At 37.7% G+C, this 22,867-nt stretch overlaps 1 pseudogene; it reads right to left on the bottom strand.

Moving 5' to 3' along the window:
- Positions 1-21,410: 21,410 nt before the first annotated feature.
- Positions 21,411-22,663, bottom strand: LOC116139642 (annotated as a pseudogene).
- Between the last annotated feature and the right edge of the window lie 204 nt (positions 22,664-22,867).

Genomic DNA, 22,867 nt, shown 5'->3' with positions numbered 1-22,867 from the left:
GTCAGCGGTACTCCCGATCCTATATTTCCGAGTCAATGGATCCCCTCTTGACCATCGTTCGTTTCCGCATATGAACAACGCATGACCAAATAGGCTTTATTGTACGAAACATGATTAGTCTCGTACTTATACACCGTATGAACCATACGCATCCATATCGGATCCGACTACAATGTCTCAGGTCAAAGGACTACATCGTGCACTGATATAACCAAACGATAAATCATTGACTACATGCTTTTCCAAGTGATTTGTCGTTATTCGGTCACGTTCGAAAAACAATTCACCAACCGTTAATCCATAGCAATGCCCCAGTGACATGACTATCATCGTCATCGGTACTTATATCAACTCATGATATCTTTCGGAAGCATCCGGGTATGCCTACTGTGCAATATAGTTGCCCAAATTTATATTGCTTCCGTAGGGAACCCTTTTCGATAATTCATTTACCTATCCTTTTCGATAATTCATTTACCTATTAAATGAATCATCTGGACAATTCATATACATACTTTATTTTAAATGCATGACTGAATAAAGGAAGCAATTTACATATATGAATTGAAGAACTCTTTCTTCTATTATTTATGATATATATAGATACAAGACAAAATGTTCTGAAACCGACCACACGAATGGTTTCTAGGGCATACACTAATATACACTAACAACAACCGACCCGAAAGATCACATAGCCTCGTACAAGCAGCGGATGTTCACCATCTCAATACCCCGACCGCTGAGGGAAGCCTGCATGTGCAGAAGTTTCGCTTCGAGCTTATCCAGCCCGACACTCTAATGGTACACGAATCTCCCGAATGGATCCATCGACTCATTCGCCCAACTCACCGACACCTTTGTGGAACAATTCGCCAGCAGTAAGAAACTCGAGAAGCTGTCAGCCGACCTATACATAGTATACCAGAGAAGGGGCGAGCCACTGAGAGAGTATGTCAGCAGGTTCAACAAAGAGAAGATCTCCATCCCTGCATGTAACCCTGAGACAGTCGTAGATGTCTTCAGGAAAGGTCTCCTCCCGAACGGAGAACTATACAAAGAACTTACAAAGCTGGGTTGCACCACAATGGAAGATGCCCTGGCCCGGGCAGTGATCCAGATAAGATGGGAGGAAGATGAGATAAACCGGACGATTCACTCCAGATACGATTCAAAGCGAAATGACAGGAAGCCAGAGCACAGGCCAGCGGAGCACCGCTACCAACCCCCAGCAGACAGTTCGAGCAGAGTCAGAAAATCGTATGATCGCGAGCCAATGAGAATGGAGAGCGGACCGTTCGGATCGAACCAGTACAAAATACCGGAGTACAACCTCAATGTCGAACCAACCTAAGTCATCACAATTATGAAAGGAATGGGATCCACCATTAAATGGCCAGGCAAGCTCAACCCCAAGGCAAGGAGAGACAAGACTAAATGATGCGAGTTCCACAGCGATCATGGGCACAACACCGCAAACTGCATCGCCTTGTGGCTAGAGGTCGCTGCACTTCTAAAGAAGGGACATCTCTGAGATTTGCTAACTGATAAGGGGAAGAACACCATTAGCCACAAAAGTTCAAAAGAACCATCACCACCTCCGCGAGAACCCACACCAAAAGGATTTTTTTCGCTCATCTCCGGAGGATCAGAGATTAGTAGGGTAAGTTATTCATCAGCCAAGCGATATGCCAAAACCAACCACCACCATGAAGTCCAGTCCATCCATCCAGTCTCACGGTCACACACCATCAAGTAATTCAATTTGAAGATGACGAGCCGCTCCTCATCACGATGCTCTAGTCGTCTCCCTACAGATCACCAACATCCTAGTGAAAAGAGTATTCGTAGATGGAGGCTCTTCAACAAACATCATATTCCTCGAAGCAGTGAAGGCTATGGGACTGGAAGAAGCAAACATCAACAGGCGGCTGACACTGCTAGCTGGTTTCAGCTCTGAGCAGAAGTATACTATCGGGGAGATCATCCTTCTTATCTACGCCAACGGAGTGAACAGACAGACCGTTTTTCTGGTAATCGACTGCCCCTCACCCTACACGTCATCTTGGGCCGACCTTGGATCCACGACATGCAGGTAGTCCCATCTACCTTCCACCAGATGATCAGGTTTCCAACCAAATGGGGGGTATGAGAGATCAAGGACGACCCCAAAACTTCCAGAGATTGCTACAAGAATGCCTTCAAAGGCAAGTGTAACTCTTCATAGCAATTATAGTCTCATCCAACCCCTCCGACCGAGCCGGATCAACCATCTATGGAAGAGTTGGATGAAGTACAGATAAATCTGGATGACCCTGAGAGAAAGACACACATAGGGTCCTGCCTCAAGCCCAAGACAAGAGAAAAGCTGATAGAATTCCTCAAACAGAACCAACACTATTTCGCCTGGTCCCACGCCAACATGACCAGAGTTAGTCCAGAAGCAATGGTCCACCAGCTCAAGGTAGACCCAGATCACCCACCAGTGAAGCAGAAGAGAAGGAAATTCGCACCAGAGCATAACCGAATATTCAATGAAGAGGTCAAGAAGCTACTGAGCAATGGTATGATCAAAGAGGTCCACTACCCCGAATGGCTGGCGAATGTCGTGGTTGTAAAGAAAAAGAACGGAAAGTGGAGAGTGTGCATCGATTTCATTGACTTAAATAAAGCTTGCCCCAAGGGACTCCTTCCTGCTCCTACATATCGACATGATGATTGATGCGACCGCAGGTCACGAGCTCCTTAGTTTGATGGACGCCTTCTCAGGATACAACCAGATCTTGATGCACCCGGACGACCAAGTGAAGACAGCCTTCATCACGGAAAGGGGGACCTATTACTATAAGGTGATGTCATTCTGCCTCAAGAACGTCGAGGCCACCTACCAGCGACTGGTCAACAAGATGTTCGCCAAGTACCTCGAAGACACCATGGAGGTATACATTGACGACATGCTCGTCAAGTCACTGATAACTGAACAGCACCTCGATCACCTCAGCTAGGCATTTGCCGTCCTTAGGAAGTACAACATGAAGCTAAATCCTGCTAAGTGCTCATTCGGGGTCTCGTCAGGTAAGTTCTTGGGCTACATGGTGACTCAGCGAGGGATAGAAGCCAACCCCGACCAAATCAGAGCAATCCTTAACATACCGTCTCCGACTTGTAGTAAAGACATTCAACGCCTAGCAGGACGGGTGGCCGCCTTGAGTCGCTTCATCTCCAGATCAGCCGACAAGTGTTATCTCTTCTTCCATGCCCTCAAGAAGTCCAAGAAGTTCGAGTGGATCGCCTCCTGCGAAGAAGCCTTGCAACAGCTGAAAAGGTACCTGACCTCCCCTCCGCTCCTTTCCAAACCTGTGGACGGGGAGAAGCTCTACTCTTACATAGCGGTCTTAGAGATAGCCATCTCAGCAGTACTTGTTCGGAAAGAAGAAATGAAGCAGTTGCCGGTCTATTATGTAAGCCAGTCACTCCTTGATGTGAAAAAACGGTACAGTCAGCTGGAAAAATTAGCCTTTGCCCTCATCCATGCATCCAGGAAGCTCAGGCCATACTTTCAGTGTCACTCAATAGTTATACTCACCTTTTTCCCACTCAAGAAGATACTGCACAAACCAGAGCTATCAGGCCGACTCCTGCAGTGGATAATAGAGCTCAGTGAGTTTGACATATCATACCAGCCTCGCACCGCCGTCAAGTCCTAGGCGCTAGCTGACTTCATTGCTGATTTCACCCAGAATACCACCACCCAAGCAGAGAGTGAGTTATTATACATGAACGGCGGACCACCCTCCAAGTGGACTCTCTTAGTGGATGGCTCGAGTAACGTAAATGGAAGCAGACTTGGATTAGTATTGATTGCGCCAGAAGGAGACATGATCCAGCGGGCAATACGGTGTGGGTTCAAGTGCACGAACAACGAAGCCGAAAATGAGGCCCTCATAGTTGGACTTTCCTTAGCCAAAGAAATTGGAGCAAATAGTCTTGAGGTGAAGTCTGATTCCCAGCTCGTGGTTAATCAACTGCAAGACACGTATCAAGCACGCGACTCAAAGATGACATCCTACTTGAGCATGGTCAAGGAGCTGCAGGCCCAATTCGATGAGTTCTCCATCATCCAAATCCCCAGAGCGAAGAACTGCCATGCTGATGCCCTTGCCAACCTTGGCTCAGCCCTCAAATGTTCTTCCCAGTCATCCATCCCTCTATTATTCATGCAGTGGCCTGCCAACTGGAAGGAACAACAACCAAACAAGCCGCCCGAGGAAGCCATGGGTGTTAAACTAGCCGACTGCTGGATGACTCCTATAGTGGGATACTTGGAACACAACGCACTTCCAGCCGACAAGAACGAGTCACGACGACTAAAAGCAAGAGCCACTAGATTCACCATACATGAAGGCCAACTCTTTAGAAAGTCATTCTCGGGCCCCTATCTCAAGTGCACAAGCCCAGAAGAGGCCCAACGTGTCCTTGTCGAGCTACATGAAGGTAAATGTGGAAACCATGCTGGGGGACATAGCCTTGCACAACGGGTGATCACTCTGGATATTACTAGCTGACCATACTCACCAATTCCGTCACTTATGTGAAGAAGTGCGACAGTTGTCAAAGGTTTACTCATGTCTCACACCTCCCACCAGAGCGACTCTATTCCATCCTCACACCCTAACCCTTTATGAAGTGGGGAATGGACATCGTTGGAAAACTACCGACTGCACCCGGACAACGAGTCTTCATGTTAGCTGTGACAGACTACTTTACCAAGTGGATTGAAGCCGAAGCCTTCGCACAAGTCAAAGACCAAGAAGTAAAAGCCTTCATCTGGAAGAATGTCATCTGTAGGTTCGGGATACCAAAGGAGATCGTCACCGACAATGGATCCCAGTTCATCAGTTCAGGCTTCAGGGATTTCTGTGACATGTGGGGAATAAAACTGAGCTTCTCAACCCCTCGCAACCCCCAGTCTAACAGCCAGGCTGAGTTGTCAAACAAGATTATCATTCAGACATTAAAGAAGCGATTACAGAAAGCTAACGGTGCGTGGGCAGATGAACTACCTGGAGTCCTTTGGTCATATCGAACCACAGCCCGCTCATCAACGGGCGAGACCCCCTTCTCCCTCACATATGGTTTGAAAGCAGTCATCCCAATCGAAGTATCAGTCCCGTCCACCAGGCTCCAATAGATGGACGAAGAATCAAACAGCCAGAACTTTTGCCAGAACTTGGACACCGCCGACGAGCTGCGCAAACGGGCGAGCATCCGCAACGCTGTCTACTAGCAATAGGTCGCCCGTCACTATAACTACAATGTGAGGATCCGCACTTTCAAGATAGGCGACTGGGTCCTTCGCAAGATCTTCCAAAACATCAAGGAGATCAACTCTGGCAAACTCGGTCCCACCTGGGAAGGCCTCTACAAGGTAACTAAAGAAGCAGGAAAGGGTGCTTACAAACTCCAAACCACTGAGGGCAAAGACATCAACAACAGTTGGAATGCCGTTCACCTCAAACGCTACTATTTCTAGGAGAACTTATCTTTTTTCTATTTTCCTTTTTTATTTTAAAGGGATGAGTGGGCCTATCCACCTCCTCTTAGACAGTCGGCCTCATGGCCAAATATTAATGAAGTATTATTCAGAAATTTTTTGTCTGTAACACCTTCAGATCGGCCCTGCCCGATCCACGATTTCGCACCTTCAAATCGGTCCTGATCGATTCACAATAACACCTTCAGATCGGCCCTACCCGATTTGCTAATAACACCTTCGAATCGACCCCGCTCGATTCACAAAAACACCTTCGAATCATGTTAGTGTATATTAGTGTATGCCCTAGAAACCATTCGTGTTGTCGGTTTCAGAGCATTTTGTCTTGTATCTATATATATCATAAATAATAGAAGAAAGAGTTCTTCAATTCATATATGTAAATTGCTTCCTTTATTCAGTCATGCATTTAAAATAAAGTATGTATATGAATTGTCCAGATGATTCATTTAATCGGTAAATGAATTATCCAAAAGGGTTCCCTACAGAAGCAATATAATTTGGGAAAATATATTGCACAGTAGGCATATCGGATGCTTTCGAAAGATATCATGAGTTGATATAAGTATGAATGACGATGATAGTCATGTCACTGGGGCATTGGTATGGATTAACGATTGGTGAATTGTTTTTCAAACGTGACCGAATAACGACAAATCACTTGGAAAAGCATGTAGTCAATGATTTATCGTTTGGTTATATCAGTGCACGATGTAGTCCTTTGACCTGAGACATTGTAGTCGGATCCGATATGGATGCGTATGGTTCATACGGTGTATAAGTACGAGACTAATCATGTTTCGTACAATAAAGCTTATTTGGTCATGCGTTGTTCATATGCGGAAACGAACAATGGTCAAGAGGGATCCATTACTCGGAAATATAGGATCGGAGTACCCGCTGACTCCATTCGGATTCGGTTCCTAACGAACATCGATAAATGTCGAAAAACAAAATCTCTGGCCAAGTCTATTATTAGTCATACAAAAGCAAGTTTGTGATGACGAGTTCCGGACATATTTGATGATTCGGTAGAAGATCGAGTTTAGGATTTTGATGTTCCATATCCGTGCTCGATCAGGATATCTCAATGGAGGGACTTTACCTGCATGGTACGTATGATCTGAAATGGGTTCTGAAAGAATCAGCATGCATGAAGATGGTGGAGATGGAGAATGAAAGCATGAAAGCATGGTTCTAAAACGGTTTTCAAACAAAGCTTGGAAAAGAGATTATACCTACTCCTTTTCTTTGGATTGATGAAGATTAGCCTCAAAGTAATGAGACCTCCACACTTTAACACCACCTTGAGAGTTTAGAGAGTGGTCGTGGCTTTTAGAGAGAGTTTTAGTTTTGCTTTGAGTGACACATGTGTGTTATGAACAAAAATGCAACCTTTTGCATTTATATATACTTGGCAATTTTGTAATTATTTATTTTTCACTTCCAAGCCCAATAAAATCTTATTTTATAAAGGGACCCCACAAATTTATTATGCTACCCTTTGAATAATCAATATTATTCAAGGGCCCATGTAAACTAAACTAGTTTACAATGACAACCCATAAGTTACCTTTACCCTTTAACTATTAAAAGGTTATTTTTGTTCATCTCATAATCTTAACACTTTAAGATTTAATCTTAACACTTTAAGATAATATAATTAAATATAATTAATTATTGCTTGACCTTTAATCCTTAAATGTCACAAATAGTTTCTATGTAACTATTACTATAGAATCTCGTTTTACCCTCGGAAGTTGCTAGCCCTCTTTGATAATCATTTCTCTCTCTTATCCTTCTAACTTCTCAAGGCTATTGTGTGACCATGTAGGTCCACCGTGGATTAGCCGTGAGCCGTTCTGGATGAATCTGAAAACCTGTCCGAGGAGCCCAACGACTATGGTAAACATCTGCAATGTGTCATAGTCCCTAAACCACGACGAAGAAATACTTCATCGACCCATTTCAGATCATACGTACCATGCAGGTAAAGTCCCTCCATTGAGATATCCTGATCGAGCACAGATTCATGGATGTCAAAATCCTAAACTCGATCTTCTACCGAATCATCATCATATGTCCGGAACTCCGTCATCACAAACTGCTTTTGTATGACTATAAAGACTCTGGCCAGAGATTCTGTTTTTCGACATTTATCGATGTTCGTCTAGAACTCGAATCCGGATGGAGTCAGCGGTACTCCCGATCATTTTTTTCGAGTCAATGGATCCCCTTTTGACCATCGTTCGTTTCTGCATATAACAATGCATGACCAAATAGGCTTTATTGTAGCAAACATGATTAGTCTTGTACTTATACACCGTATGAACCATACACATCCATATCGAATCTGACTACAATGTCTCAATCAAAGGACTACATCGTGCACTGATATACCAAACGATAAATCATTGACTACATGCTTTTTCAAGTGATTTGTCGTTATTCGGTCACGTTCGAAAAACAGTTCACCACCTTAATTCATACCAATGCCCCAGTGACATGACTATCATCGTCTCCGTACTTATATCAACTCATGATATCTTTTGAAAGCCATCCGATATGCCTACTGTGCAATATAGTTGCCCAAATATATTGCTTCCGTAAATAACCCTTTGGATAATTCATTTACCGATTAAATGAATCATCTGGACAATTCATAACATACTTTATTTTAAATGCATGCTGAATAAAGGAAGCAATTACATATATGAATTGAAGAACTCTTTCTTCTATTATTTATATTATAGATACAAGCAAAATGCTCTGAAACCGACAACACGAATGATTTCTAGGGCATACCACTAATATACACTAACAGGTTCGATAAAGTTTTCTTCATCGTGGTGGGACTATGGCACATTCTAGATGTTTACCATAGTCGTTGGGCCTCTAGACAGGTTTCCAGATTCTCCAGAACCGGCTCACGCTATCCACGTGGACCTACATGGTCACACCAATAGCCTTGAGAACTGAAGAAGGATAGAGAAATGATTATCCGAAGAGGGGTAGCACCTTCCGAGGGTATAACGGATTCTATAGTAGTTACATAGAATCATTTGTGAACATTTTGAGGTTAAAATGGTCAAGCAATAATTATTTATTTATTATTATATCTTAAAGTGTTAAGATTAATGAGATGAACAAAAATAACCTTTTAATAGTTAAGGGTAAAAAGGGTAAATTTTTGGGTTGTTAAAGTAACTAGTTTGTTTACATGGGCCCTTGAATTATTGATTATTCAAAGGAGACATATAAATTCGTGGGTCCCTTTTAAAATAAGATTTTATGGCCTTGAGTGAAAAATAAATAATTGCAATAGCCTAAGTATATATAAGTGCAAAAGGTTGCATTTTGTTCATTCTTACTTGTTCAACACAAATCAAAACTCTCTCTCAAACCCACGCCCACTCCTATCTCTCAAGGTGGTGTTAAAGTGTGGAGGTTTACCTTTTGAACTAATCTTCATCAATCCAAAGCAAGGGAGCAGGTATTTTCTTCTCAAGCTTTGTTTTAAAACCGTTTCTTGAACCATTTTTTATGCTTTCTTGTCCATTTCCACCACTCTTCATGCATGCATGCTGTTCTTTCAAATGGTGTCAGACTAAAGCTCCTTGCATGTCGAATTTATAAGCTAAAATGACATTTCCATGTGTTCATATTCATCAAACTTGGTTGAGTTTGCATGTTAGTGATAGGGTTCAAAAATGTTTTTTTCATATAGATCTTTACATGCAGTCTCGGCCATACATAGATCAGAGTTATCATTTTTTCTCTCATTCTTATATGTTTTAAATGATGATAATGGTTTAATGAGCATGTCTTTGTATTGGATAAGTTTTTGATGTAATAAGCATGTTTGATGCATGTGTATGTCTCGGCCATCTCTTTGTTTTGGGAAAACATGTTTTTCTTCTTGCTCTAATATGTTTGGTTATGTAAATATAATTAAAGCATTTGTTGAATGATATTATTGCATGAGATGTGTTGAAAACTACATGCATGCATATATGTCATTTTCGGCCATGACTAGTTTGCCATAGAAATGTCATTTCATTCATGTATGAATGATGTTTTAGGAAATGTTGCATGATGATTCATTTAGAAAATGTTCATGCATGTTCATTTCCATTACTTTGATTAATGGTTTATGCTTTGACATGCTAAAGTGTTATCTTTAATTTGGTTAAAGTATATTTTTTGCATGAAGTGTATGCAAATGTTGCGATGTTTAGTGTTGAATTTGATGTTCATAAAGTTATGGATTATTATTCAATGATGAATTGTGATATTATGTATGTATGATGGTGGTAAATTTAATGTGGATGTTTATTTGATTAAATTATCTTATAATGCATATTGCATGGCATAATTATATATTTTTGAAATGTATAATTTGGTTTGTTGAATGGTTTCAAAAATGATGATGCAAGATGACATGAGTGTCTTGAGAAGATAAATGTGTCATAAAAGGTATTACTTTAGCTAAAGTAACTTGTGTCAGAATGATTACTCTTGGGTGATAAAAACCCATTTATCTATGTCATCGCTGACTTTTGTGAAAAGTATTGAAATTGTGCTAACAATTAATAATATATCTTGGGGTGAATATGACAAAAGTGTTTGGGTAATGATTCCTATAAAAGTGTAATTGTTGCATGCCCCAAAGTTATGATTATATTACCACATGAATATATATATATATATATATATAATAATATTAGATATATTAGTATATATATATAATATAATATTATATATATTATATATATATATATATATATATATATAATATAATATATTATATATATATATATATATATATATATAATATTATATATATATATATATATATTATATATATATATATATAATTAATATATATATATACATACATAATATATATATCTACATACATATATATATATATTATATCTATATATATATATATAAATCTATTATATATGAGATATATTTATATTTATATATTTAGTGAATATATTTTTTTTAAATAATGTTTTTATATTCATGCCTTTAAATAATGTTTATTTATTTTAGGTAAATGTTTAATATTTATTTATGTATGAAAAATATTAGATTAGAGGGTTGATCATGGGCGCCATTTGGTTTTCAAAATATTCAAAATGTGTTGTAATAATCTTTTATTAAATGGCTGTAATAATTAAATTTTATTTATTTATTTAATCGGCCTGCGTGCCTGAATCCCATATGTATGGAATCGGCTAAAGAACTGAAGAGCATTCGGATGACGTCCAATCGAAGATATAGATTAGGTAAATAGTTTGCCTTTAATGTATTTTTGAAAAGCCCCATGGTCAACCCAATGCTTTAATTTTTCATATATTGATATGTATGAATTGTTAATTAAACATTGCATGCTAAAAGAATTAACTAAAGGTTAACCTAAATCTCCCCAATTTAAAATTATTAAATCCAAGTCTCCATTGTGGGATAACTAAATTCTTTGATAAAAATTTTAATATCCCAAGATTTCTATTATGTAGGGATACAATCTTTATATCATTAATTAAGTTGATCTTGTTCTTGGATGGATATTTTCACCTTGACTAGAATTCTATTATGTGAGGACATGATGAAAATGTCATCCTAAGAAAGCACAATGGTTCGATTTAACTAGCTAAGGGTACCAAGAATTCTATTATGTGAGGTATTCGAGTTAGGACGAGGATATGAATCAACCTTTATAGTGATATAAAGGAAAGAGTTTCCTACTTATTAGACTTAATTAACCAAGAATTCTATTATGTGAGGTTAATGAATTTGATAAGAATATTCTCCCCTAAAATTAATCCAACAAAATTTCCCGATCCTATTTAGGGAGTGTAGGACTCGAAAAAAATAGTGGGACTAATTTGATTATGCATTAAAAGGTTTAAAATTAAAAACACTAATAAAATTACTTTTCTTTGCAGTTTCATCTTTGTGATAAATAATCGAAAAAATGGCCAACAATTTTCTCATAAGGATAATGGATAATAACAGGTTAACCGACCCAACCTAAAATTGGCCAAGAAATCTTAGAATTGTTCTAGTTTTGAAAAGAATTGCCTATGTCCTGGAAGCACCTCTTCCACTTGATATTGGACCGGAGTCTCCACAAGCTGAGCTTGATGCTCTTGAAAGTGGGAGAGAGGATAACAGGAGGGCTAAAAATTGCATGTTAGCCTCCATGAATAGAACTTCAAACTAAGCATGAGAGGTTTCAAATGCTTATGATATCCTCATGCTCAAACAGAGTTGTATAGCGAAATTCTAAGAGTGGTTGATTATGAATTGTGTGCATCCTTCTTTAGCATGAAGTTGAGGGAAGGGGAACCCCCAGCTGATCATACTCTTAAAATGATCAATGGATTGATCGACTGGATGGATATGGGGTGGTCATGCCAGAGCGCCTCAAAGTGATTTGATTCTATAATCCCTTCCTCCAAGTTTAAACCATTTATAACTCCTATATCTCAAGGATTGAGAGAAACCTCTCTGAACTGCTAAATACTTAAAGAATTTCACAAACAGAATGTGAAAGGGAAAGGACATGAGGACGTCTTTGTCGTCTCCACTAGCAGGGCCATAAGCCCAAAGTGCTATCAAAGAGAGGTCCAAAAGTTGGACCTAAGAATAAGAGCTTCAAGAAGCCAGCGCAAAGGCAGAGAAGGCCGATGCAAGGGAAATATTTCCACTGTGGAAAAGATGCACTGGAAGAGGAACTGTCCTCAATACCTGAACAGTCTGAGAAAGGCAGGAAGCAGGTACGAACCCAATGTCTTATGATTGAATAAAATTAAGTGTTAATTCAGATAGTCATTACTGGATATTAGATTCAGCACAACATCTCATGTTTGTATGCTTTTCAAGTACTTCAGAACAGTTCTGAGGTGACAAAGGGCGAGATCATTTTGAGGATGGCAAATGGGGCACGATTGTCAGCCGAGGCCATGGACTTGCCACTAAGACTACCTTCAGGACATGTTTTGATTTTGTTTAAAGTATTGTACTTTGAAAAGGCCACAGAAACATCATTTCTATTTCTGCTTTGTGTAAGGCAGGTTTTATTAGTCTGTTTAATGGAAATGAATGTTCAATACATTTTGGAAATTGTTTTAGTTGGTAAAGCTGTGAATACAAATGGTTGTATGTCTTAGAATTGAATGACTATGCTTCAATCAATACCATTTCTATAAAATAACTCGATCTGAATCAAATCCTAAATTCTATGGCATCATAGATTGGGTCATATGAGAGAAGATTAATACAGCTTGGAGAAAGTGGGATCCTAAACTCATTGGGTTCTGAACCCTATCCAACCTTGAATCATGTCTCCAAGGAAAGATGACCAGTCCCCTTTAAGAGTAGGAGAGTGAGCAAAGAACTTTTAGAACTCATACATACAGATGTGTGTGGACCATTTAGTACTTTACTAGGGGGATTTGAATACTTCATTACCTTACAGATGATATGTCACAATACGGGTATTGTATTTGAAATACAAATCTGGATCCTTTGAGAAATTCAGAGAATTCAAGAATAAGAGAAAATCAAACTGGAAAGAGTATTAAAACTACGATCAGATCGTGGGGGTGAATACTTGATACAGAGTTTCAAGAGTTCTTAAAAGAAATGGGATCATCTCACAGTTGACTCCTCCTTATACACCCCACTTAAGTAGTGTCTGAAAGGAGAAATCGTACCTTATTGATATGGTACGATCGATTGTGAGTTTTACAGACTTACCAATGTCTCTGTGGGGGTACGCTCTCCAGACCACTGTGCACATCCTTAATAGGGTCCCTCTAAATTGTCCAGAAAACACCGTATGAGATATGGTATGGAAAACGTCCAAGTCTGAATTATATGAATTTGGTTGCCCACGTATGTTAAATTGGTTAAATCTGATAGCTGGATGTTAAATCCGAGAAGGGTCGTTTCATTGGATATTCTAAAGAAGGTTTAGGATAATACTTTTACTTCCCAGTGATCAAAGAGTTTGATCAGTAAAAAATGCGTGCTTCCTTAGAGTGTCTTGGAGGAAGGCGTTTGTTTGGAAGAAGTATTGAACTCAAGAAGATTTCGAAGAGCCAAGACCAAGATGCTGAAGATGGAACGTCCTCTCAGCGACCTCAGTATCAGATACTATGGTTCCAGTACGAAAGTCTCTAGAATACAAAACCCCAGAGAGATATGGGTTCCTACATGAGCAAGATTTTGAATCTACTTTTGGGAGTAGATGATAATGGTGATGATCCTAGAAGCTACGAGAAGCAATACTGAATAGAGATTCAGGAAAATGGCTGAAGCGTGGATTCTGAGATAGAATCAATGCATGCCAATCAAGTATGTCACTTGTGTGATCCACCAAAGGGAAATGTTCCTATAGGTTGTAAATGGGTCTACAAGAGAAAAGTTGGCAAGGATGGGGGGGTAGACCTTCAAAGCTCTACTGGTGGCGAAAGGTTATACTCAGAAACAGATTAGATTATGAGAAAACCTTCTCGCCTGTAGCTATGATTAAATCCATCCGTATAATGCTAGCCATCGCAACATACCATGATTATGAAATTTGGCAGATGTGTCAAAACACTTCCTCAATGTGTTTATTGAGGAAAACATCTATATGGAACAACCGATAGGTTTTGTATCCTCTTGGAAAGACATAAGTATGCAAATTGCATCGATCCATTTATGGATTGAACTAGCTTCAAGAAGCTGGACATTCGATTTGACACATAATCAAATCGTTTGGTTTTGTCAAGAATCCGGATGAGCCCGTGTGTATCACAAATGGGTTAGATCATGCCATCATGTTTCTCATATTATATGTAATGACATACTTTTGATGGAAATGATATAGGCATGATGACAGAAGTTAAGGTTTGGTTGTCCAAACCTTCTCGATGAAAGACTTAGGAGAAGCGACATATTCCTTGGCATTCGTGCATAGGATAGAACGAAAAGGGTAATTGGATTATCCAAAAATTGTACATAGAGAAAATGCTAAAAAGATTTAGCATGGAGAACTCTAAGAGAGGTCTCTTACCCTTCACTCACGGTCTTCATCTTTCTAAGGATATGGGTCCAAACCGATGAAGAGCGGCAGCAGATGCGTAATGTGTCTTATGCATCTGCCGTAGGTAACTTAATGTACGCAATGCTATTGTACAAGACTGATATAGCTTTGCATAGTGTTACGAGCAGATATCAGTCAAACCCAGGGGAGAAACATTGGTCGGTTGTAAAATCGATCCTTAAGTCCTTGAAGAACTAGATCTAGTTCTGAGTTTGGATGTTTCGAGTTAACACATTCAAGGATACTCAGATTCTGATTTCCAATCAGATATTAATGATAGAAAGTCTACGTCAGGGACATTTTTATATGTAATGGAGGTCTGTTAGTTGGAAAAGTTCCAAACAGACAACCACAGCTAACTCCACTACAGAAGCTGAATACATTGCTGCTTCAGAAGCAACGAAGGAGGCTGTTTGATGCAAAAGTTCGTAATTGAACTTGATGTGGTTCCGAACATGGCTTACCCGATAGCATGTTCTGTGACAATACTAGGCTATTGCCAGGCAAAGGACCAAGGGCACACCAAAAATCCAACACATTCGCATAATTATCACATTTGAGAGAATTCGTTGGAGCTGGAGAATTTTGATTCTGAAGATCCTTCAGCAGAAAATATAGCTGATCCACTGACTAGGGCGATGACACGAAGCTTGGACCATCATTCTGAGAGGATGGGTATGAGATACAACATCGAATGGCTTTAGTGCAAGTGGAGGTTGTTAGTGTATATTAGTGTATGCCCTAGAACCATTTGTGTTGTCGGTTTCAGAGCATTTTGTCTTATATATATATATATAATATAAAGAAGAAAGAGTTCTTCAATTCATATATGTAATTGCTTCCTTTATTCATCATGCATTTAAAATAAAGTATGTATATGAATTGTCCAGATGATTCATTTAATAGAAATGAATTATCGAAAAGGGTTTCCTACGGAAGCAATATAATTTGGGCAACTATATTGCACAGTAGGATCCCAGATGCTTCCGAAAGATATCATGAGTTGATATAAGTAGGATGACGATGATAGTCATGTCCTTGGGCATTGGTATGGATTAACGGTTGGTGAACTGTTTTTCGAACTGTGACCGAATAACGACAAATCACTTGGAGAAGCATGTAGTCAATGATTTATCGTTTGGTTTATTCAGTGCACGATGTAGTCCTTTGACCTGAGACATTGTAGTCGGATCCGATATGGATGCGTATGGTTCATACGGTGTATAAGTACGAGACTAATCATGTTTCGTACAATAAGCCTATTTGGTCATGCGTTGTTTCATATGCGGAAATGAACGATGTCAAGAGGGGATCCATTGACTCGGAAATATAGGATCGGAGTACCGCTGACTCCATCTGGATTTGGTCCTAGACGAACATCGATAATGTTGGAAAACTGAATCTCTGGCCAAGTCTATTATTAGTCATACAAAAGTAAGTTTGTGATGACAAGTTTCGGACATATTGATCGAACATTCGGTAGAAGATCGAGTTTAGATTTTGACGTTCCATGAATCATATCTCGATTAGGATATCTCAATGGAGGGCTTTACCTGCATGGTACGTATGATCTGAAATGGGTTCGATGAAGTATTTCTTCATCGTGTTTTAGGGACTATGGCACATTGCTAGTGTTTACCATAGTCGTTGGGCCTCCGGACAGGTTTCCGGATTCATCCAAAACCGCGCTCACGGCTAATCCACGTGGACCTACATGGTCACACCATAGCCTTGAGAAGTTAGAGAAGGATAGAGAGAGAAATGATTATCCGAAGAGGGCTAGAACCTTCTGAGGGTAATAACGGGATTTCTATAGTAATAGTTACATAGAAATCATTGTGACTTTTTAAGGGTTAAAATGGTTAAAAATAATTAATTATATTTAATTATTATATCTTAAAGTGTTAAGATAATGAGAGGAACAAAATAACATTTTAATAGTTAAGGGTAAAAAGGGGTAAATTTTTGGGTTGTTAATGTAAACTAGTTTAGTTTACATGGGCCCTTGAATAATATTGATTATTCAAAGGGTAGCATATTAAATTCGTGGGTCCCTTTATAAATAAGATTTTATTGGGCTAGAAGTGAAAATAATAATTGCAATATTGTCCAAGTAATATAGTGCAAAAGGTTGCATTTTTTTTCATTCTGAATTGTTCACAAAAACACAACCAAAACTCTCTCTCAAACCCATGACCACTCTAATCTCTCAAGGGGGTGTTAAAGTGTGGAGGTTTCATACTTTTGAAGCTAATCTCATCAATCCAAAGCAAAGGATTAGGTATAATTTCTTTCTTTTCAGCTTTGTTTTAAACCGTTTTCTTGAATCCTTTTTTATGCTTTCTTCTCAATTTCCACCATCTTCATGCATGCATGCTGTTCTTTCAGAAGTCACACGTGATTGAAGGGATTGAATCAAATAAAGGTGAAGAGCAATATTTAGTGGTTCGATGCCCTAAAGCAAATCCTACGTCCACTGCTATTGTATAATGAGAGTGTCAGGTCGCGTTCCGCGAGCTGATTATAGTTTAGAGAGAGAGAGAGCTATTTCAGCGAAAAATCAACTAATCTCTTTAAATGAGAGGGAAATCCTCCATTTATAGTAGAAAGTTCAAGATAATTATGAAAGCTGCAAGTGGGTAGGTGTTGTGCAAATCCTTTCTTTGCGTCCCATTGATCACTACCCGAGGGATTTCCTCGATTAAGCAGGCTTTGACACGTGGGCGGTCTCCAGCCGCTTGCTGGCCTGGCACTCACCTGCTGCACTGACAGGAGCCATGCCACTTTCTAGGCGCGATGTGGCCGCACCGGATGGTGTAGAAACCCTTCTAAACTCTGACCATCCTTTACTGACGAGGCTCCACGTTAGCCCTACTTTTTCCGGCATAACAAATATTAAAACAATGATTATCACTAGTCTTACATATGATAATACAAGCACTTATATATTAAAATTCATTTTTGGAGCCACTTGAAAAATAGTTTGTTTTTTAAAGTATCTTTAACCCTTTTCCAAAATTCTGTAACTCAAAGTGACCGATCGAAACCCTATCTTATCCTATAACAAACAACGGTTATTCAAATATATTTCCCTTAATACAATGTGATGATATATAATGTTTGGAGGGCTTTGATCAAACTATTTGAAGTGAAATTTTAATATTTGAAGAAAAAAAAATCACCAGAAATTAAGCATTTATATTATAAATAATAATAAAATAATAATAATATAATAATAATAATAAGTTTAGAAAGCTAACAAGATGCTCATTGGATGTATCATTCTAATTGAACTACATATAACATATTCTTTTGTGTGGTCGGCCACATTTCCCAATTAAACTAGCAAATCAGCCAGCTTTTTCTTTCTTATTTACTGCTTCATTTGTGCGTATGTGCGTAAGCAATGAGGTAATTAATATTAATAAACATTATTATTGTTGTTTTGGAATTATTTTTGGTAATTTGAACAACACATGGCAAGGATAATTAACCATTCAACTCATTCTTTCAAGGAAAAATTTTATATCTTCTCTTTTTATACTAAAAGTGTTATGTAAGTTAATTTATTCAAAAACTATAGTCTATAGACTTTATGAATGCAAGTAAAGATAGCTTATCCTAAGAAACCAACAATATATGCCCTCTAAATTCAATATCTTTTTTATGTACATATATCATTTACTAGTCCACGTACGACTCCACAACCATCATAAGTGTATAATAGGATATTTTTTTACCATTTCAAGCCTGCAAAATTGGAATTTTTCATAATCATATCTGACTTTTCAATTCAGTATCCTCATATCCTCGATGATTAAATGATAAATCCTAATATCCTAACTTATTTCTTGTTTGAACTAAACAATTATTTATCCATGCTACCATATTTAGCCTCAAATATTCCACTATATATATTTTTTTTGAAAGTTTCTACAATAGATATAATTTTAATTATTTTCAAGTTAAAATACATAAACCCTCCTAAGATATGATATGATAAAAGAAATTCTATTGAATTTCTATAAAACAAATATCATTATACAGTATAACCTCTCTACAGTGATACTTTATTAGGAATAACCTCCTATATTCTAAAAAATTATGGTCCCAACTTGGATCAGTTATGAATAAGAATAAATTTCACATTATAATAATTATAATTTTTTCGGGTCCCGTATTAAGGAACTTGCTCTAAGTTGTTAAAATGGACACTTTCTTATTGAAGCTATAATGTTTCTAACTTCTCATGATGTTTAGAACGTCTTGACATGAAACTTTTGGTATTTCCGTACTATCATCCTCCAGATTATCTCCTTCCTCTTCTTGTCTAATTCTAGTAATATTTTTTCTTTCAGTTAAAGCATACATGACTTGTTACTTATTTGGATGATTGAGGAACATATTAATATACATTTAATTAATGTAGTGAAGTTGTCAAATCTGATCACTTGATTCTACAGTAACTTTTTAATATCTATTTTCGTACTATTCTAATACTACTAACACATGAATTGAAATCTTAATACTACTAAAACATGAATAGAATCCTAATACTACTAAACATGAATTTAAATAAGAAATATTTTTGAAAAAAAATAATTATTGTAATTACACCTCTATTAAGTTATAATCTCTTATGTATAAAATTTAATGGGCCCTGACATTATGACTATAAAGAGGTTCTACTGTATTGTTAATGAACGTTGTGAGTCAATAAAATTTACATATTATGTAGTAAATTTATTTTAACCACATCAAACTTAACAATTGGAAAAGTTGTTTTATTTCAAAACCTTGATTGATTTTTTGTTTTTTGTTGTACTTAAAGGAGATTTTTATGTTAAAATATTGTTTATGTGATAAAATGTATTAATTGATGAGAAAAAAACAGAAGATATTTATAGCAAAAAGCGGTATAGTGTTTCGGGATTTTCCTTTTGCAAAATATCAAAAGGAAAGGGCAAAAACATCAAATTTGTTAGGATTGTGTCGTATTTTCCACGTGAGCAAGGCCAGCCGGTAGTGTGGTGTACCATGTGGCAAGATATAGGTGGCTAAGTTTTGGCATAGTCACGGGGTGACGAAGGCAAAAACCTGAACCGCGTGTCTCATAGCGCGGAATCGGAATGGGTCCATGTGACTACGTGTCGACCGTTAAAAAGGCCTAACTCTCCCTGGAACCTGACCTCACCATTCTGTGGGGCCACAACTCAACAAGTCCGACGAAACTTCTTATGTCTGGTGGGACTCCACTTCCTAGGTTTCAGATAACATATTGTTAATTACAAATACCCTACGATCCAAGTTTTTGTAGCCCATAGTATTCGGGGACGAGCATTCATAAAAATATGAGGATGAACAGTAAATATCCCGTTGATATAATTATAGGTATTGGTTGAAGTAGAATATTAGGAATTGAAAGGAAGTGAGTTAGGTGAGTGAGAAGGAAAGGGATTTTAATAAAGACAAAAGTTATTATTTTGATATAGTTAAGGGACATTTTGTGAATTTGTGATTGAAATGGATGGGTTGAGTTTAAATCATGTGCTAAAATTCAAAATATCACATGCTTTTACCAACATATAAATAACAACCCAAACCCATTGTTTCATCACGCATTACCCTTCAAAAACAAAACGGAATGTATGTCATCATGAAATGAATGAATAAACTTTAATCAAATTTTGAATGAGAGTTTTGAGAAATTAAGTAAATCCTAATAATCTAAAATTAGGAATTAATACTTTTTTTTTTTATGAGAAAATTGGTGACAAACTCAAGTAACCCATTAATAAGAGTCTATGGGTGATAATTTTGAGTGAAAGATAAATATAGTTTTGTGGTACACTCTTTTTCAACTTATTAAAGTTTTGAAATGTAAAAGTAATTTCCCGTTATTTCAAGTATTTTGCTTTATCATTCATTATAGAAAACCCTAATTAAAACAATCATAAACCTTTTTAGATCAACTTTATTTAAAAAGATCTACTTTTTATAGTTTTACCTTAATAAACCAACTAATGAAAGCTTAAAGTTAACACGCGGAAATAATTAGTTTAATAAGTCGAATTAATGAGAGTTTAAATTGACGGACTACTTTAATAATCGAATTAATAAATTTTAAAATTGACACTGATAATGAATAATATTAAAGGGGTGGGTTACAAGGAACACTTTGTAGATGAACATGATGTTGAGTCAAAAAATAGAAGGGGGAATAAATCAAAGCAATATAGTATTTAACTAAGAGTAAGGTAGGTTGATTTGAATGGTTTGGCTGTGTACAGAGAGACATGATTGAAAAAAAAATGCTATATAGAGGGTGAAGTTGAATGGTTGGATTTGCAGAGTAGAGATGTGGGAAATAAAGTTTGAGTCCACAAAATGAAATTCAAAATCCAATAAACATTCATGAGAATGAAACTCAATGATGTATCAATTACAAAAATAAGATCATTAGGCCACCAACTGAATCTCTAATATGACAAATTCTATATCCATCCAATCAAATTAACAACAACAAAATACAGCTAATAACTTCATTTGATTTCTTGCACAAATACATAATCATAATCATAATCACAATTATATGGTTCGCTTTCATTGAGATTCAACAATATCTAGCAACAGACCCCACACCCATCACCATTTTAATACAATACCCAATAATAATTAATAACTAATATAATGCTTATCTTCTCCTAATATTTTCATTTCATCTTCTAGTTTCAATAATTCCAAAGTTTATCAATATCCACTGTCTCCGCTTGAATTTGAAGGAACCTGATCTTGATCCTCGAATTGGCTCTTACACCATTTCGAAATTGGACAAACTGAAGATTTTCTGGGTTCATATCGCCAGTCAGCCCTGTGTCTTGTGAAAGACTGACCATTTCCCCGCTGTTTTGAAACTCTGGCTCATGTTGATGTTTGGTTTCGATTAAGGCCCTCAGGGTTGACTGGTCTTGCATTAGAATTGCAACCTGGAAATTGGAAATTTGATGTAACTGGGATGGATAAGGGGGGGAATGAAATGAATTTGGAATGGATACGTGGGAAAAGGTCGGTTCGGTTGGAGAAAGAAACGGGTATGAGAGGATTGTTCAACCAATCGAATGAGTTTTGTTGGGTTCTTTGAACATCAATGGGTTGAGTTGAGAAGCAGGCACGTAAGCCGAATCAGTAAGAGGTTTAGTGGACTTGCCGCCATTTGTTATTATTATCAGGAGAGAAGAATCCATTAATGGAGGTAAACCAGAAGGACCTAATTCATTATTGCCAAAGACCCTAAACTTACTATCCCTGAAATATGATTTTCTTCCCACCTGAACCTTTTGAAATACCCTCGAAATCACCCATTCATTCTGCAAAAACAACACCAAATTACACAAACTTCCATTAACACTCACATAATAACATAGACAACATAACTGAGTTAAGAAAACAGAGGAAACGTATGCACCTTTGCATTTTTGGGAAGATTATGGACAGAAAATTTCCCATCCAATCTATATTCCATGTGACCCAGTTGGTTTTTTCCTCCTTTGGGGCTCTTCCCTTGTAGAAACAAGAGTTTTTCTTCATTCCCACAAGGACTTTCTCTGTAAATTTCTTTATCTTTCCCGGTGGTTTCCAGTAACCGGAAACGGTTGCCCGATTAGTCCTCAACCCAGTTGGTATTTTCTGTCCCTCATACAAAAGAGTACCACTCTTTCTCCCATCTTTGCTTTCCCTTTATCCAAAGAAAAACCATTAATAACAAACCACAATTGATACTCAAATTCATGTTCATAAAAAGAGAAACTGAAAACTTACAAGGCAATTCCCAAGGTTCAGACTTGTTCAAATCAACATCTCCATAGCTCTAGATGAGAAATTGCACATCAAGAACTTTCTTGTACAAGTAGTGAGAGATGCTCTTCATCAGTGGGATGGAATCTGAAGCCGGTGGGCAAATCCATCTGATCGTCTTCCTTACCAAATCCAGAATTGTTCTCCATTCTACAAATAGCTAAAACCCTGTTGGCTTATTATTTGTGTAAACCCACTAAATTCAAAGCACTTACAGAGAAACAGGCTAAACAAAAGATTAAGATGATAGAGGAAGGTAACAAAAGTGTTGGATATTATACAAAAGGCTAAGGGAAGTTAGGAAAAAGGGAGAGATTGAGTGAGAAAAGAGGAAGCTGCCATGGAACAAGTGA

The sequence above is a fragment of the Pistacia vera genome, unplaced genomic scaffold (assembly GCF_008641045.1).
Source record: "Pistacia vera cultivar Batoury unplaced genomic scaffold, PisVer_v2 Contig356, whole genome shotgun sequence".
Classification (NCBI taxonomy): Eukaryota; Viridiplantae; Streptophyta; class Magnoliopsida; order Sapindales; family Anacardiaceae; genus Pistacia; species Pistacia vera.
This window is presented reverse-complemented; position numbering and strand designations above follow the sequence as displayed.